Source organism: Bos taurus, chromosome 7 (assembly GCF_002263795.3).
Source record: "Bos taurus isolate L1 Dominette 01449 registration number 42190680 breed Hereford chromosome 7, ARS-UCD2.0, whole genome shotgun sequence".
NCBI lineage: Eukaryota > Metazoa > Chordata > Mammalia > Artiodactyla > Bovidae > Bos > Bos taurus.
Window position 1 is genome coordinate 102734985 of NC_037334.1, and position 15865 is coordinate 102750849.

Genomic DNA, 15865 nt, shown 5'->3' on the forward strand with positions numbered 1-15865 from the left:
TGGCTGTGCTGGGTCTTCATGCTGCGCACAGGCGTTCTCTGGTTGTGGTCAGCGGGGCTGCTCTTCGTTGCTGTGTGTGGGCTTCTCACGGTGGTGGCTTCTCTTGTTTTGGAACACGGGCTCCAGGGCATGCACACTTCGGTGGTTGCGACTCCTGGGCTCTAGAGCGCAGGCTCAGTGGTTGTGGCACCTGAGCGTGGTTGCTCTGCAGGCACGTGGGATCTTTCCGGATCAGGGTCAAACCCATGACGCCTGCATTGGCAGGCTGATTCTTTACCCCCGAGGCACCAGGAAATCCCCTTGTTTTAAAAAGATTAGATATCAGAGCAGAATAGTCTGTGGTTGCTGTGCAAATTCTTAAGGTGTAGCCTAGCTAACCCACTTCTTTTCAATACAGAAAGTATTTCTTAATAAACTGCTAGAAACAAAATAGGAATTTAACAGGTGTTAGTTTACTTTTCTCTCTTTAAAAATAACTACTGATTTCAGTCTTGTCGATTTGGGCCCCATGAAGGGTGACATTAGTGTCCTGCAGGGGCCAGATGGTAAAAAAACATAAAAGGTTGAAAGTTTAAGCAGGGCACATGCGAACCAAGTGCCTTCCAGGTTTTGAAAGGTGTCACAGCATTTGCTGCAGTGGAAAAGGCCTACTAATACTACTAAATCACTTCAGTTGTGTCCGACTCTGTGCGACCCCATAGATGGCAGCCCACCAGGCTCCCCGTCCCTGGGATTCTCCAGGCAAGAACACTGGAGTGGGTTGCCATTTCCTTCTCCAATGCATGAGAGTGAAAAATGAAAGTGAAGTCACTCAGTCGTGTCCGACTCTTGGCGACCCCATGGACTGCAGCCTTCCAGGCTTCTCCGTCCTGAATTTGGGTCCTGTGGATGCGGACTTCCATCTGTAAGAAACCCCTTCCTTTTATCCTGCTCCTTTACTTCATCTATCCCTTCTTTCTTTCTAAGTTGAGCACTTACTCTGTGCCAGCTACTATACCAGTTGCTGGTACACAACTCCCTGTGTTAGCCTGCTAGGGTTGTCATAACAAAATACCACAGAATGGGTTTTTTACAGTCAGAAATTTATTTTCTCCTAGTTCTGGGGTTCACGGTGTTGGCTGGTTTGGTTTCTTCTGAAGTCTTTCTCCCTGGTTGTCTTTTTACTGTATCTTCACTTGGTCTCCCTCCGTGGACATTCATCCCTGGGATCCTCCACTTTCTTCAGAGACATCATTCATAATTAATTAGGTCCCCAATCTTACCACTTCATTTAGTCTTTTTTTTCTGAGCTAAATTAAAAAAAAAAAAAGTCTTTTATATTGAGGCAGAGTTGATTAACAATGTTTCTGACGGAACTTCCAAAACAGGTACCACCCCTTCTGTAAAATAACTTGCCCCCATACACCATAATATCAAATGCATACCATGGAAATCCTTCATGTTCCATATTTAGTGCCATGTGTAAGGCTTGTTTTCATCAATTGTGATTCTTCTTTCTGAAAATGAATTTCCCTTTTTCATTTTACCTTTTATCCAGTGTGAAGTAATTTAAAAATCCATTAACACATACTGCCATGTTAATTAGATGATATTCTTCAAGGTCAAGAAACTATCAATAGATATTGAATAGTGACTATAAATAAACTCATCACAGTAATTAGATTTGTCAATTAAAATTGGGAACTGCAACTCTTTATGGCTGGATTAAAGGTGGATCACTTTGGGAAAATGATTTTGCTCAACATAATAGAGGAAGTTTGGGTGATGATCTCATATGCAAGTTTGACCCCATGAGTGAAATAAGTTTCTGATATTTTTTCTATCAGCAGGTTCAGAAACTCCAAGAAGTATGGGTGCTGCTGAATCTTCTCTAAAAATATTTAAAAAAATTAAAGTGTGAAATATCTATCATAATATTTGTCAAGAAGTCACTCTAATAATAAGATCTAACATTTATTGAGAATTTGTCTATCTTTTGCCAGCCTGTGTACTAGAACTTTAATGCATTATCTCTTTTATTCCTCATAAAAACCATATGAGGTATATAATTATCTTCTTTTTGCAGGTAAAACTTTTCCACAGTCACTGATACTATTAATAAACGCCAGAGCTGGATTAAAATTTCAGTTCAGTTTAGTTGCTCAGTCACGTGCGACTCTTTGCGACCCCATGGACTGCAGCACGCCAGGCCTCCCTGTCCATCACCAACTCCCAGAGTTTACTCAAACTCATGTCCATTTAATTGGTGATGCCTTCCAGCCATCTCATCCTCTGTCATCCCCTTCTCCTCCCACCTTCAGTCTTTCCCAACATCCGGGTCTTTTCAAATGAGTCAGTCCTTTGCATCAGGTGACCAAAGTATTGGAGTTTCAGCTTTAGCATCTGTCCTTCCAATGAATATTCAGGACTGATTTCCTTTGGGATGGACTGGTTGTATCTCCTTGCTGTCCAAGGGACTCTCAAGAGTCTTCTCCAAGACCACAATTCAAAAGCATCAATTCTTTGGCACTCAGCTTTCTTTATAGTCCAACTCTCACATCCATATATGACTACTGGAAAAACTATGGCTTTGACTAGATGGACCTTTGTCAGCAAAGTAATGTCTCTTCTTTTTAATATGCTGTCTAGGTTGTGTAGGATTAAAATTTAGGTCCATCTGACTCCAAGCCCAACACTCTTGTCACCTCTCTGCATATTCATTACTCGATAAATATTTTAATTAGTTTCACTTTGTTTTTTGCTCCAATTGAGGTTTCTTGTTAAAAAAAAATGTAATTTTTTTTGTTTCCAGTTTTAGTAAATTTGGAATGGTTATTCTGAAAACCAGATCGTGTAATTTATTGCATATTTCTTCGTTTTTTAATCAAATAGTTGTACAGTGTATAGAAGTTTGTGGTCAGTGTTTGGATTCTACTTTGTTGGTGACACAGCTATATTTTTTCACATGTTCTCTCTTCATAAGAAGTCTGAATTGCGTAGCAACTTCAGCATCACTGGTTTGGGGATATCAAACGCTCTGTGCCCAGTTTTGGATGCCGCCAATCTAACATATTCACTCAGCCAGTAATCTTTAAGTGCCAGGCATATGCCACAGTCTAGCCTAGATGCTGACAATAGAGCAGTGAATTAGAAGACAAAAATTGCTGAAGTCGAAAAACTTATATTCTGAGAAAGGTAGAACCAGTAGGTGATCTCAGATTTGTCTGACCCGAAAGTGCACACTTTGTAAGTAGGCTATTCCATCTTTTATCTGCTGAGTCACATTTTTTTTTTTTTAACATAAAATCAATATATTTGGTGTGTGTGTGTGTGGTGGTGGTGGTGGTGAGGTGAAGGTTTGGGGGTGTGCAGAATGTGTGGATAGACTAGAGAGTAACATACCAAGCTGTGTTCATCTTAGTTTTTTAAACTGTCATCCTAACTGCTGACATCTGAGCATGTAATTCCCCATAGGGCATGGTTTGTACTTTCTGTTTGTTGCAGAAAATTGTCTGGAGTTTGTGGTATGCCAGATCCCCAAGGAGAGTGGCCACCAGAAACTTCTGTGATGAGTAAGGGATCATTATACAGAGTAGCCATCAATGCTGAACATCAACTTGCATGCCAACTTTTTATTATTTTGTTAAATATTGAGTATTCATTAGGTCTTAGCCTCTAGATAATGGAAATAAGTAGAGATTTGGGGGAATGAGACAATGGTAAATAGTAAATATTTGATATGGATAGATTATTACCTGTAACTGTATCTGAAAATAAAGCTAAAGAGAGTTGAATGTGTGCTTTTGATCTCACAGCAAAGAATGGGAACTTCTTTCCATGTTCTTCAAAATGGAGAACAGATATCTTGGAATATGTGGTTGTTTCTAAGTGGTACAGAGGCCAATATATAAACCTGTCCTCTCTGTAATATCAACATTTTCTGACTAGCCAGAAGAAAGTGCAAGTGTTAGTCATTCAGTCGTATCCGATTCCTTTCTACCCCTTGGACTGTAGCCCTCCAGGCTCCTCTGTCCATGGAATTCTCTCGGCCAGAATACCAGAGTGGGTTGTCATTCCCTTCTCCAGGGATCTTTCTCACCCAGGGATTCAACCCAAGTTTCCTGCATTGCAGGCAGATTTTGTTTTACCATCTGAGCCACCAGGGAAGCCCACCCAGAAGAAAAAAATCCTAAATTAAAAAATACTAAATATAGATAATTTACAAAGAAGCATGGAAAGTGTATTTTCATTTTTAAAATTTGGTAATTGTTTATTGAAATATACATAGAAAAAAAGTGAACATAAGTATGGAGATGATAAATTTTCACTGATAACAACTAATAGCATACCAAGAAATAGAGTATCAGTCCTCAAGCCTCACTGTGCAGTTTTCCAGCGTCTGCCTCCTTCCACCAAGAGTAAGCCCTCCTGACGTCCAACAGCACAGATTAGTTCCACCTGTTTCTGAACTTCATCGACATGGAACCATAGGGTAGCACAAAAGTCCTGCTTTTTTCACTCAGCATTGAGTTTGGAAGAGTCAGCACTGTTCTCTGTGAGTACTTGTAGTCTGTTCATTCTTCTTGTATTGTGTTCATTATGTGAATATACTACATTTTGTTTATACTTTCTCCTCTTTATGGGCATTTGGGCAATTTACAGATTTTGACTATTACAAAGAGCTTCGATATGATATAAAACTTTTTTCATGAACATATGTACGCATTTACTAAGAGCCAGGTTGCCAGGTCATAGTTTTATATATGTTTTGCTTTAAAAGATATAATTTTTCAAAGTGGTGTTGCAAATTATATTCACACTAGCAGTATATTAGAGTTTTGGTTGCTTCAGATTCTTGACATAATTTTTCTATCTTTTTAATTTTAGTCATTCTAATGACTATGCAGAGATATTTGATTATAATTTTAATTGTATCTCTTGAATATGATATTTTCATAATTTTAAATATTTTCTTTTCCTTTAGATACTCTCTTTGGTTAAACATTCATTTTTTTGTCCACCTTTTTACTGAGTTTTCTGTTTTTGTGTTTTTCTTATTGATTTGTAGAAGTTCATTGTATATTCTGGGTACTAGCCCTTTATCAAGTATCTATATTGCAAATATCTTCTCTTATACCTTGTGTTGAATACACATTGTTAGCTAATGCATAAGCATAAGACTTTGTTGCAGTTTGGCTTGCAAGAGGTCACTTTGGGTTGTGCCCCAAAGGATGAAAGTTTACTTATGTATTTGCTCCACTATTACTAAAGGTTGTAGGTACCATATTCCCCAGCCCTGTCCTGGTCTTAAGTGCCCTATCATTGAAGTTAAAACCAGGAAAATTCAAGAAACAATGAAAAAGGCAAGATCCTTGAAGTCTGCTAATGTACTTCATAGTCTCAGGAATATTACAGAATTTAGGATACAAAGTTACATTTAAGAGATATCAGAAAATTAGTGTTTGTAAGAGATGAGTGGCATATGTAATTGAATTAAATGCCATATTTTAGGAGACAAGTAGTTCTCAATCCAAGGAAGAAGAGGTTTTAGAAAACTGTCCCGTGTTTGGTGGTAGGCACGTGGTATGTTTGCAATCCTGGAATGAGAACATCAAAATTGCTATTCTGAGCCCAGCCATGAAGGTCACGTGATGCCTTGGCCCAGGCCTTCTGTTTGTACCCAGTGTAAGTGCTTTTCTCTGTTATTCTCCTTCCCTCTCTATTTAAATGTATGTATCATTAGGGATGCGTTCTGCTGTAGATCGCAGTTGACACTCATGAGTCTTCCCAGTTTTATGAAATGAGAAATGGATGGGTGAGGAGTCCAGAGCTGTCACAGAAGCTCGGGGAGGTGGGCTCTCCTTCTTCCCACTCCATTCTCTTTGCTGTCTAGGCCTTTGTCCCCATGCACCTGGATTTAGGGTCTCGAGATGCCTGCTGAACCACTGGAAGAACACATGTCTTCCAGGTGGGAAGAAGCAAGAGAGCAAAAGAGCTAGCAGGCTAGTTCCTGATAGGTTTGATTCACGGGCACATTCTCTAGAGACTTCCTCCTCTTTGTTATGGCCTGAACCCTGATATATGTCCACAGCTGGCTCCAGAGAATGGAGAAGGCAATGGCACCCCACTCCAGTACTCTTGCCTGGAAAATCCCATGGACGGAGGAGCCTGGAAGGCTGCAGTCCATGGGGTTGCTGAGGGTCAGACATGACTGAGCGACTTCACTTTCACTTTTTACTCTCATGCATTGGAGAAGGAAATGGCAACCCACTCCAGTGTTCTTGCCTGGAGAATCCCAGGGACTGGGGAGCCTGGTGGGCTGCCATCTATGGGGTCACACAGAGTCGGACATGACTGAAGTGACTTAACAGGCTCCAGAGAAAGCTGGAAAAGAGGACTTCGTTGTTTGTTTGTTTGTTTTCTAGCTGCAACTGTAGGCAAGGCAAGAGCAAGGAGGCCCGTGAAAGGGACATGGTCCATGAAGGCCACAGAACCTTCATCTCCCTCCTTTTTCTCTTATGTGTTTTCTTTGTCATGATGAAAGTATTACAGACTTGTTAAAGAGAGCAAAGAATGGGAAAACGTCTATCATTTTAACAACCCTAAGAGTCGGACACGACTGAGTGACTTCACTTTCACTTTTCACTTTTATGCATTGGAGAAGGAAATGGCAACCCACTCCAGTGTTCTTGCCTGGAAAATCCCATGAGCAGAGGAGCCTGGTAGGCTGCAGTCCATGGGGTCCCTAAGAGTCGGGCACGACTGAAGTGACTTAGCAGCAGCAGCAGCAACAACAGTCACTGCAGATGTTTTCGGTTCAGTTTGCATCTTTTAGTCACTCCAGAAAACAAGACCGGGGCGCTCGGTGTACTGTACTTATGGGTGTTGGTGGTGCATTCTCAGCAGACAGACAGGTGAATGATACACACCTGCCATTATAGCTACATTTACTTCTCCAAGCTTCTGTGTATTATGGGATCAGTAAGTTCACACTGAGGTGTTTAAGTCCAGTGCTGTGTCGTTTCATTCCACTGGAGCTTTGCCCTTTATCCGTTCGCGCTTTCTCCAGAGTGTCAAACCTGGCTCCTTTTATCCTCCACGTATTGACTTACTTGGTTGATCTCTCCATAGCTTGGACTTCCCTGGTGGCTCAGACGGTAAAGCGTCTGCCTACAACCCGGGAGACCTGGATTCAATCTCTGGGTCGGGAAGATCCCCTGGAGAAGGACATGGGAACCCACTCCAGTATTCTTGCCTGGAAAATCCCATGGATGGAGGAGCCTGGTGGGCTACAGTCCATGGGGTCACAAAGAGTCGGACACGACTGAGCGACTTCACTTTCTTCCTTTCTCCATAACTTACCTCCCATCTTGCCTCCTCCCCTCCCATTCCTCTGGCCGGCTTCCTAATCCTCCTCTTGTGCTGCACTGCTGCCTTACTGGGTGCGGCTGTCTCTTCCCCCTGAGCTCAGGCAGCTTTGCTGGGCTCTCTATCAGCTTGTGTTCCCTCCCCGCTTCCTAGAGCAAACCCTTCTCCCCACAGACACTCCGGCTTCTCACTGGCTCAGCTGCACTCTTGAACCCGTGTTCTGACACTACCTTGCTTGGCCTTCTCTGTCAGTTTGACAGAATTTGCAGGAAAGGAAAGGAGGAGGAGAAGGATGTAGGGGAAAAAAAACATCTTTTAGTTTATGGTGTGTCCTGATGTTATAAAATTTGGATTTTCTTTAAGTAAATTGGTCCATCTTTTGGAGTGATTTCTTATCCTTTTACATTTAAGATGTGATGCCCCATTGAGCGGAGAAGGCGATGGCACCCCACTCCAGTACTCTTGCCTAGAAAATCCCATGGATGGAGGAGCCTGGTAGGCTGCAGTCCATGGGGTCGTGAAGAGTCGAACATGACTGAGCGACTTCACTTTCACTTTTCACTTTCCTGCATTGGAGAAGGAAATGGCAACTCACTCCAGTGTTCTTGCCTGGAGAAACCCAGGGATGGGGGAGTCTGGTGGGCTGCCGTCTATGGGGTCGCACAGAGTCAGACTGGACTGAAGTGACTTAGCAGCAGCAGCAGCAGCCCCACTGAGATATTTAAAAAATATATTAATTTTTCTAAGCTTTTTGGCATTTAATTATTGAATCAGTTAGACATTTTGCCTTTTAATGTGAGGGCATGAGATCTAAGCTACTTTTTTTTTCCTGTTATTTAAATTCCACTTTCCTCTTTTTCCCTTTTCTCATTTTCTCTTCTTGTAGCTTCCCTTTTCTTTCTGTTTCCTTCTGCTTGCTTTTGATTTTTTCAGTCTGGATCTCTATATTTCCCTCATATTCTGCTACCAGACGTCACAAAGCCTGCTGACTCTGCCCTGGGGCATCCTTTGCTTTCCGCTCTGCCATCCTCTGAATGTTCTCTTCCACCCTTTGTGTAGTAGTCAGTCAGATTTTAGGAAATCGGGTTGAGTCATTCACAGTAATGAGTGCCAAATAAATTAGAGGTATTTTAGGCTCTTCCTAAGAAAGGCTAGGGAAGGAGAACCCTCTGATTGTCTTAAGATCTTCCAGCTCTAGCTCTCAGTGTGCAGATGAAGTCAGCAGAATTATTTTTATATTCTTCCCTGTAAGGGGACTGTCCTGCCCTAAACAAAGTGTGACTTGCTACTACAACAGATTTCTGCCCCAGGGATACACTGGTCAGAATACTTAGGCCATATATTTTGCATGTTGGAGAAGGTGAGTCTAAAGATTCCAGAAGCATCCCTGGACAGCTCTCTCAATCCTGCTAGCTCTCTCTCACTCCTCTTCCCCAGATAAACAGAAACATGCTTACTTTGTGTGTTAGAAAAAAAATCACAGATGTGAACTGCTTTATATTTATGTCTCAATATGATATTTAATTCATTTCAGTATAGCAGATTTTATGTTATGGTATAATTTACACTTTCTAGGTATTTCCAGTCTTTAAAGTTCTGTGGCATAGTTATCAGACTGCAACTTAAAATAAGTAAGGATTAAGGGACTAAAGAGATAAAGATGAGGTTTAAAGAAAATTGGCTGGAAGGACTAAAGGACAGTGAGTAATTTTCCACTCTTTTGATTCCCCAGTGAATGCATTTGTGAAGATCTTTGTTTTAGAAAGCTGCTTATATCCTGAGTGAAGTCAGAGAAAACACTGAAATGATGAGATTATGATTAGGAAATGGTTGGGGATGGGGGGAGAGCCTATATAACATATTTGTGAGCTAAGTGACTTTTGAAAACTGTCTTCAAGGTGAAAGTAATAAGCCGACCATTTGCCAGTGTCTCTGGAACATACTGTCAACCTTTGATTATGTAAGGGGGCAGTGGTGTGGATAATTAGCAAAGAGTCAATAGTTCCCCATGCTTTTCTATTAACGTGGGCAGGGGAGTGGTTGGTTCAGATTGTTCAGCAGATAGAAGAGAAAGGAAGTCTTTCTCCTCAAAACTTCAACACTTCTTTCTTCTCATTTTAAGCAATAACTTTGTTTCTTATCTCACAGCAGAAAAGAAGTATTATTTCACAGAGGTAATCTGGAGAGAATTTCTCTGTTTTCCTCTCTTCACATTATTCAACCCTTCTGTCTGTCTATGCACTAAATCCTCCATTTCATCCTTCACTGGTGGGTGCCGTGCATTTCTTTCTGTGGCAGCTGTCCCTTTCTCCTCCCCTACCACACTCCTGCCATTTGCTCTTAAGACCCTGTCCTCTGGTCTAATCAAGGACATTGCTCTAGCAAATCTTTTTCTGTCTTCCTTTATGATTTTTTTTTTTTTTTTGCTTTTTATCAAATAATTCCAATGAGCAAACACATAAGTTATTTTTTGCTTTCTTAGAAACAGATAACTACAATAATAAAACTCCAAAAAATCCCTTCCCTCCATTTTTTGCTCTTCTTTAGGGCAAAACCCCTAGAAAGAGCTGCTCTCTACACTCTGTGCCCTTTGTTCCCGTTTGTCTTTGAGCTCACCTGATGACCTTGAAACAGCTTTCATGAAGGATATCTGACTTGTACGTGGCTGAATGGGTTTTCCATACCGACCAGCCTGTATAAAGGAGCCTCCTCCATCACTCTGGATACCCCTGGGCTCCCCGCCACTTTTTTTTTTCCCTCAGCCCTCATCGACGCCTGACACGCTGTATGTTCACTGAGTCAGGATTCTTTCTTTGTTGACTGCTGAGTCCTAGTACCTAGAACAGCGTCTGTCTCGTAATAGGTACTGAGTAAATATTTACTGAATGGGTAGATAGCTGGATGGTAAGGGAGATGAGTGTTTCTTATTTGTTTTTAAAGTTCTAAGGACTGAATTTGGGTTCTGTTTGGGTGGCATCATGGGGAGGGAGAGAAGGATGTATGTGTGGAAGGAGAATGGGGCTAGAACCCAGGTGTCGCCCGTTTGGCACCAAATCACAATCCTTGGAAGGGGATTCTCCCTGTTTGAGTGAGGATGTAGTGTAAAGGTGGATGATGAGCTTTGTTAGGCCTCAGAGTAGCCAGGTAAGATATCCTCATGTGAAGCTGGACAACCCCAGAATTTTTTGCTCAGTCATAAAGCAAACCTGAGATACGCTAGTTAGGAGGAACTGTTCCCAGCTCTGACTGGCCTCATGAATTCTTGAACAAAATCTGTCACAAACTGTAACTTCTTCAATATATATATATATATTTTAAAATGGAGACTAATAGCCTTTTCTTAAGAAGTGTTTTTGGCTTACAAAGAGAGACAGCATAAAAAATAACATATTATGTATATGAAAATCAGCAGCTGCAGTGCCGTGAAAATAAGCCAATGAGATTTTTAAATTAAAAATATTCTACTTTCAAACCTCCTGTCTCTTCCTATTAAAAAGTTCTCCAAGGCAACGAGCTATCACTATAAAAGCTTGAAATCTGTTTTAATCTTAGCTCTGTTGCAGAACTAATGGAACAGCAAAATGGGGCAAAATTTCTTCCATTTCCTTTCTGTATGTTGAGGATTCTGGACTGGAGTTGAGTTAGCAAACACAGTCTGTCTTCCGTGCCAGCTGTGATCGATTGGTAAGGGCAGCCTCGAGTGCTGTGTGGATAACCATTGGCGGCCACGCCTAGGTGCAGCAGAAGCGAAACCCGAGATTGATTGGTGCTGTCTGCCTTGGGTTTAGGAAAGATGAATGGCAGCTTGCCTGTGTGGTGTCTTTGCTATCTTGGACTTTATAGTCTCTAAGATATTTTTGAGTTCTAAAATTCAATGATTGGGAATGCCTAGTATATTATATGGTGTCTTTGCAGTAAAGGCAATGATAAGATTTTATATGTAAGGTAGTAAAAATACGTTTTAGTGAATGCTTTTGGAAAATCTTATTATCTTTCATAACAGTTTCTTCTAAAGGTTCTGGGTTTTATATATTACTCAAAATATTTTTACATTGTGTGCTACATGATAAGTGTGTGCAAGCAGCATATAAAAGTAGTAGCTAAATTTTGCCATAGAAAACTCGAGTTAGCATCAGTTAACATAATTCATCTATATCAGGTTTTAGTTTAATTTAAAATAATCTTGCAGTTTTACCCACTGGTGTTGTTTTTTGATAAGCCCATAGGAGGTACTATTTTAGTGTCCAGTAAACAAAGCATTTCAATTGCAACCTTTTTAAATTACTACAGAAACTTCTAGAATTCATTTATGCAGTCTTGGTTAAGATAAATATAAGGGTGAGATGTAAGGGAGCAAGCATATCTAGAGACATTTAGAGGTAGTTCAGCTTTAAACATGGAACCATAATTATAATACAAACCTGATCTGCTTCAGTTTATATTTCTTAGAGCAGTTCTTCTTTGCCCACCACCTGCAACATGCCATATAAAATAAGTTGGAAATGTTCAGTCCAGTATATGGATCTAATTTCATCTGTTTCTCAAGAAAAGTATCAAAATAGGATACAATTATGTAACTGGATGAAAAGCACCATTATGTTTGGAATATTTTTAGTGCAAAAACCCAAGTGATCACAAGAAAGAAATGTCAATTTATGGAAGTAAGCACGTGTTTGTCATGTAACTGTTAAGTGTGTCTTACTCATCTTCAAACTTGGCAGTGAATTTGGCACTTAAGTTCTTAGAATTTTTGAATAGAAATAATTAAAATAGGACTTTGGATAAATGTACTTTGAAATACATTATTTCATGTGTATATATATATATATATATATAATCCTGGAGTTATTTGTGGTATTTGAATCATCTGAACCAGTTTTTTCTAATTCCTGATATTTGAAATACTCAAAGGGATTTTTTCTTAAGAACTGAAAAAGACATTTAGATATCTAACGCTTCTCTCTCACTTTCCTTTCCTCACTTTTATTTTGCCTTATATTTTATGTGATTTCTGTGTTCATTCTGGTCATTTGGTTTTATTTTTGTTTTCCCACGTGTTTGGTCTTGGTCATATTGCCTTAGAACAAATACAGTGAAATAAGTCAGATACCACTTTCTAGATGAATCTTAGTGTCGGTCAGACACCGGGTTCAGTGAAGCGTCTGTTAAACTAAGCAAACAGCGGTTTGCCTTCACACCCTGAGCACGTTGTCTGAGTTTCGTCTGGACTGGGTTGATGGTTTTTTACTCATACTATGATTTTGCCCTTTGGTAAGCTGAGTTCGTTAACTGAGTCTATTTTGCCTCCTTCACTATAAACTCTAACTAGTTGCCTCAGGGTGTCTGTGTTGTGCAAGTAATTCAAGGGCTGGAGGTTGTGCGTTTTTATTTTTTGCTGTTTTTACAAAGTAGTCATCTCCCGCTGGCAGGGTCCACATTGTGTTTATTTTTCTTGGAGCAGTTGGACAGTGCTTTCTACCCAGTAGGATCTCAATATTTGTTTTTTAAATCTTTATGTATTCTTTTATTTAAGATATAGGTTAAGAGGTTATACCATTAATTAGGACTTCACCTATGTGATTCTGATATGAATTCCTCTGGAATCTTAGTTTAGTAACTTTGGATGTTCTCAACTCTTTCAATGTCTCCCCAAACCATTTTTGAACACCTCATTATGAGATCTCCTTCCGGGATCGGAGATATTTTTGGCAATTTCAGATGTCCTATTCCTTTCCTTTCTGTTTTTCTAGATTTATTGAAACTCCAAAGTTATTTTTTCATTGAATATCACTTATAAGCTTTTAGGTGAAAATTTCTGAATAAAGGGTACAGAGGGAGATGTAGGTTAAATTTCTTGTTAAATTTCTTCTTGTCATTTTGATGAACCATGAAAGAGGAAAGAAGAGAATTCCCATATTTAAGAACGTTGAAGGAAATGTAGAAGTGGGAATTTTGTAACTCCGTAGTGAGTCAAAACTGGATAGAGACATGTCTCTTCATTTTACATATGAGGAAATGAAATTAAAGGAAGACTGAGTTGTCCAAGAAGCACGCCTGTTGGTAACTGAAGGATCCTCAGACACTTATTCCAGTGCTCTTTCAACCTAACTGTCCTGAAAGGTAAATCATAGGTTGCCCAGATGTCCACACCTCTCCACCTCAGTCCTTGCTTTCTTTGTCTAGAGTAAATCAAAAGTGACCAGGTACCTCTAAACCTTTTCCTGAAATCGTGAAAAGAGAAACAGTGAAAGATGTGCTGAGCTAGGGGTGAGAGCCTGGGTAAAGGTGAGTGGTGAGTGATTAAACATGGAAGATTTCATGCATCATGCTTATCTATTATTTGCAGAGGTTTATTTTTATTTTTTTAAACTTCACCAAATTGCATGGGCTTTTATAGCAAAGACTAACCATCTCATGACCATCAACACGCCCTCAAAATTGTTTTCTTCCTTTTTCTGTTATATAGGAATGCATTCCAATTTAGGGTACTTTAACTGTCAGAAATATCAGAAAGAGCTTTTGCACTTTATGCAATCTTCCCAAACCCCTCTCCTGTAGACACAGAGTAAGAGCAATTTTGAAGCAATCCTTGGTGTTCTTCCCATTGCCCTTTCACCCCGGATGAGGCTTTCAGCTAATTAGCTCTTCCTGACACCTCAATGAGAGTTTTACTGTGCTCTACCTCGTAAGGTGGATTGGGGGAGGTCATACAACTCTAGCCTTGCTGGGATTTATTTGTAAAAACCATATTTTGTTTAGCTGCTTGACACCTCACATTTCGGTTGCCCGAGTGCTCACAATTTAAAGGTTCCAATGAACTGAAACTTACTGTTTTAACTTTAGGTCAGTTTCTTTACTCTGTTTCTGCCTCTTTTCTTTAGATAGTACAAGTCCCAAGTCATAGTGAAGTCATTTTTATTTTGCTTTTTAAAAAATGTGAAGAAATACTGAATAGGATTTACAGGATAGGATCACTGGGTTTATTTCTATAGGCACATTTCTTAAAGATTAAAAGGTAATGAAAGAACAAGAAACTCTTAATATTTTTAGCATACACTGTGCTTTGGAAAGGCCGCAAATCAGAGGGTCGTCCATGCTGTGGTAGACCTTCACAGAGGCATGAAGCCAGATAATGTACAATTACAGGCATCGGTGCTTTATCTGAGGGGTCTCTTACAATGAAACTTTTAAACAGGATAATTGTAGACATCTGCTTCATGTTACCTTAGCAGCAACATAGCCATTATTTGTTGAGATCTTCTTAGCTTTTACAGCTTCACACAAAAGGGCATATTGGCAATTCCGTTTTCTATATAATAGGAATACTATGCAAAATACTGAGCTAGAATTCTGCATTGTTGTAGAAATGCTCAATGTCACCAGAGCGATTGACTTGTTCCACCTGGCTTTCAGACATTTGGAGAAGCAAAACATATGTACCTTAATTGCAAAATGTGGGCTTAATGAACATGCAGTCGTTATGTTATACCAAATGCAACAATCGACGTGATGGCAAGCTCCTTAAGAACATGTCACATTGTTTGGGTTTTAAGAGGCTTGCCTTTGGCAGTGTTTCAGAGAAGAATGTGTTTCTTACATTTGCAGTCCTGTGAGCCAATAATAAAGTGTTCAGCATATGAAGCTGGTGTTTATTTTAAATTGCTATGTCAATATTTTTGTTTGAAAGCAGGTTTGATTCCCTGTGTGGACTTTGTTGAAGCCTTCTATCACTGCTTTTTATTTGAGTTTGATTTAGCTTCCTTTCCCCCTGATTTTGTGTTTTGCAGAATAGCTTGCATGAAAGCCTTCTGATTGGGCTGGGGGGAGAAAGTTGCTGTGTGAATTTCAAAGCCCAGACAATGTGAAAAAGGAGCAAACACTTGCTGAAGGCATCAGAGAAGTGACTGCAATCAAGCAGTGTTGGTTTTGTGACCTTGAAGCTTCCCAGAATAGCTACCACATTGGGAATAATGGAAGCCCTGGATTCAGATGCCTCAGGATGACCTCATCACCAACAGCCCCCTTCCTCTTCCTGACATGTCTCCAGGCTCTATGCCAATGTTTAGACGTTAGCAGGAATCCAGAAAATCAGGCTTTTGTTTTCAAAAATACAAAATAAAGGCAGCCATTATGGAATATTGCATAACTGATTTAATCCTAATGTGATGTCAAAACAAATTTCCCCAGTAGTTGAGAGAATGCTTTATCTACCACAGATACAATTGCTTTGTTGGTGCCGGGTGCTCTTCCAACAAATGGTTGGGCACTTCTCTTCATGAATTCTCGCAATTCTCCATCCCGGGCACATTTCTGTGGGTAATTAAAACGATCTTTTTATAACGGCAGTATAAAACAGTATGCATCATCTAAACACACTGAGCTGAAAAAATATTGTATTCATAAATTAAATTGGACATTTTGAAAGGTTAACGCAAAAGCTACTTTGCTTTCGGTGATCAATAAGGAAAAAAGGATTTCAGGTAATTAAAATCTGTGAAGTGAACATTTCTCATTTGGA

The 15865-nt window shown here is 39.9% G+C and overlaps 1 long non-coding RNA gene across 1 annotated transcript in view; it reads left to right on the forward strand.

Moving 5' to 3' along the window:
- The window catches only part of LOC101905838 (uncharacterized), a 129245-nt gene extending 113762 nt beyond the window's left edge, over window positions 1-15483 (forward strand). Inside the window, exon 2 of the long non-coding RNA XR_808068.4 lies at window positions 15135-15483. This is a non-coding gene — a long non-coding RNA (uncharacterized lncRNA). The remainder of the gene's footprint in view (window positions 1-15134) is intronic.
- The last annotated feature ends 382 nt before the right edge of the window (window positions 15484-15865 follow it).